The sequence below is a fragment of the Aedes aegypti genome, unplaced genomic scaffold (genome assembly GCF_002204515.2).
Source record: "Aedes aegypti strain LVP_AGWG unplaced genomic scaffold, AaegL5.0 Primary Assembly AGWG_AaegL5_hic_scaff_411_PBJ_arrow, whole genome shotgun sequence".
NCBI classification, from domain to species: domain Eukaryota; kingdom Metazoa; phylum Arthropoda; class Insecta; order Diptera; family Culicidae; genus Aedes; species Aedes aegypti.
In genome coordinates this window covers 1-3,768 of record NW_018736079.1, presented here as the reverse complement: position 1 = coordinate 3,768, position 3,768 = coordinate 1, and positions in this window count along the sequence as shown.

Genomic DNA, 3,768 nt, shown 5'->3' with positions numbered 1-3,768 from the left:
GTGAAATGATATCTTTTTCTAATCTTACAACCGGTTTAACCATTATGACTTAATATGTCAATTGATATCATGTTATCGTTGCACGCTTATCTTCATTTTCTTTAACTTCCTGGTTTCCTCTATGCGTTCTGTTTCATAAACAAGAAGGTGATCAGTCTTCTCTTAGATAACATCACATTGGTCGTCAATTTCATTTTGTTTTTTGTCGTGGCTCTAGTATGAACCATGAGAATCGTTTTGTTTTTTCAAATCTTCAGACGTAAACTATTCTGGATAGTGCGTCTGCACCCACATTGTCGCTTCCTTTTATATGCTGTATTTCAAAGTCGTAATCTTCCAGATCTAGTCGCATTTGTGTTAATTTTTTGGTAGGTTCCTTCATGCCAAAAAGGTACACAAGGCGGACGATGATCTGTTCTGATATGAACTTTCTTTCGTAAGGATAAGGTTTGAAATGATCGATAGCCCAATGAATGGCGATCATTTCTGTAATATTGCGGTTTTTTCATATCTGGTTTTCAAATTACCACTACGTATTGGTCGTTGCTTGTTATTGAAATAACTACGGGGGTGAGTAACCACGTCTAGCAGTGTACATAATTTGTTGCACTGCCACTGGTTTCATTTTCTGTTGCTTTAATAATGGCAGCGGACAGTGTCGAAAACTGTCCGGCCTTTAAAACAATGTTTGTTTCATTGCTACGAACTCCTGCGCAAAGAGCCTTACCCACCGTCGGTCGCCCTAGGTACTGGTACACGCACTTGTGAAAAGTCGAAAAACACGTTTGAAAAATCCTTCAAATTGATCCGCGGTGTTGGTCCTATTCAAGATCTACTCTTCCTCTGTGCTTGTAGAGAAGAAATTTTCCGAAAAAATCAACGATAAGTATTCGAAAACATCGTGTTTTTTAGCTAAGTTTTTAGGCGTGTACTCAGTACACCAGTGCGACCGCTCGTGTAACTTTTCTTTTACAGGGCCCGTGCACACGAGCGGTCGCACGCGGACAATTTTGATAGATACATCCAAAGCTAGGCTAGATAGAATATGGATATGTCTTCGGCAAAATTTCTTCAGTCCAACGGTACCAATTGGTCAGTGGAGACAAAAAACACTTGTTGGAAACATCCTCATCTTCTCTGTGGCCATCGGATTGTGCCCCGGGGAACCGATGTAGTGGACCATTTCGCAATGCAACATCTCGAACACAAATATCTCAGGATCTAGATTTTTTAGCAAGATGGTATACTTCGGGCAAAGTTGTTCAGTAGGGTAAGGGCTAACATGTGATAGGCTGCTTGTTTCAAAATTCTGCCACCAGATGGTGCTAGTGAGCATTTAATTTTTCAAACACCGATAACTCAAGATCCGTGATTACCTAGAAAGATGATGTCTTCGACAAAGTTGTTTAGTAGGTCAAGGACTAATATATGATAAGCTACCTAACAAGAAAACTGCCACAAGATGGCGGCTAGTGAGATAGCAATATTTTATCCACGAATATCTCAGGATCCTGATTTTTTTAGAAAGATGTGTTTTCGGCAAAGTTGTTCAGTAGTTTCAAGGGCTACCATGGGATGATCTTTTTGATTCGAAATTCTTTCAATAGATGGCGCTATGAGCATGACATTTTTCGAACACGGATATCTCAGGATCCAGGTTACCTATTAAAAGTTGACGTCTTCGACAAAAGTGTTGAATAGGTCAAGAGTCTAGGCAAGTAATAAGCCACCCAACTTGAAATGTCTACCAACAGATGGTTATTTTGATCGCAAATGTTCTCAGGATAACGATATTTCAGCAAGATGGTGTTTCGGCAAAGGTGTTTAGTAGATTAAGGACTAAACATAGTAATTATTATTATTTGTTTCAAGTATGGTTTCATGAGTCGATATCGAACTATGGAACATCGGACTAATAGAGTAAAGTGGGGCAAAAGTTCGAGTGGGCAAGAGTTCTTTTTAAGATTTCTAGCTCAAATAAAATCAAAACTTAGAAATGTGTTATAGTGGTCGAATGTTATTCAAGTTAAGAGACTTTCACTCCAAATATCATAAAAATCGATTGAGATTTGGAAAAGTTATGGCTATTTGTTGTTTTCGACGTAAATATTGTAATATTTGGTCAAAACTTTCGATGCATGGAACCAAATGAAGATTAAATATTTTTCAATATTTTATGTAGGGCGTTTTTAGGCATATCATAAGAGATGCTTTGACGGTGTATTATGTTTCTCCATAAATAGTTGGAATCAATTTTTGCCATAGCGGGGCAAAAGTTCGAATCGCGGGGCAAAAGTTCGACCCATGTATAAACCCCACGGAATTTTTTTTTAAATTTTCTTGAAATCTACATATTATCTTCAAATTTAGCAAAACTTCCTGATCGTGCGAAAAATGTCACAAAAATTTTACATTTTCACTTAGTTTGCGAAAAAACTGCTATTTTTTGGGTGTATACAATTAACCCTGTTTGGCATTTTTTGATAAAATTTAGTGTGTATTTTTCGGCAAACATAAGTTTACGGCTGGTATTAAAAGTATGCCTGGCATAAAAGTATTGATATTATTTGTGTTTAGCCAACGAACTTTCTGCCCCACACTAGATTCGAACTTTGCCCCACCGGTGGGCAAAAGTTCGTTAAGACAATTCAATTTTTGGAAACCGTTATAACTAAAAATGGGTAAATTATTTTGACACAAGTTTGTTCAGCAAAGTTATAGCAAATATGTTGAAGGTCGCTGTATGGTATTTTGTTTTGTTTTCATCTGCTATTATTTTCCTTGGAAACTTTGATTATACCACTAAGGTCGAACTTTTGCCCCACTTTACTCTACAGGTTTGAACTATATTTAAAATATGGCGATTCAAAAATCATGCGCGCGAAAACGTGTAAACCCAATTGCTAAAATGACTTTGTTTAGGCCGATGGGCCACAGGTGGCGGGTAGGTGATAATCGTCAAACACGAATTGAAAATGACGCGAGCGCTGCAGACGCATGTTGGTCGCATATATACGAATCGGTCGTTAAAAATATGATCGATGGACAACCGCATAAGAGTGTGACGCCTTTTTGTCTGTGGCTGAAATCAAAGAACTGTCAAAGGTGGTTACAATTGAGCAATAGGCCTTTTCACAAAGACGTCTCAAACCAGCTGATTCGGAAGGTCTTGACAGTACTTCTATGCATTGGTTCTAAAAGGTAAACAATAATTACAAAATAACGATCAAATAATGATGAAGGCGTAATCGGTTTCTTAGAAAACATATATTCTGTGAATTTAACTGAAGATTTTCTGATAAGAAATTGTCAATAGCATACTGCAGTAGCATTTCATAACCTGGGTGGGTGGTGTCCCATGATGTTACGGATCATACAAAATTTAAAGATATGCATAAAAAAGCGTTACGAGAGGGCGAGTGTTTGTCGAAAATGGTCATTTTTGGCGTTATGACATTTTTGAATAAACCCTTTCAATTGTACTTCCATTGACAGTCGCTCTTCACCCTTGGTAATCACCGGTCATCCACCGATAGAAACGAATGCAACATGGACCTGTCCCATGAATAGGCCTATCTAATATCTAATGGGCCGCAGAAAGCTGTTACACAAAAAACGAAGATGGATGTGTTTTTTAGAGCAAAGTATACACTCAGAAAATAAAAATAGTCACAGAACTACTAAAAGTTTTATGCCATTAATGGACTATTTTTTCTGCCTCTCTTTCATTATGCTGTGAATTTTCACCCCCACCTTTAAATCCTCCTC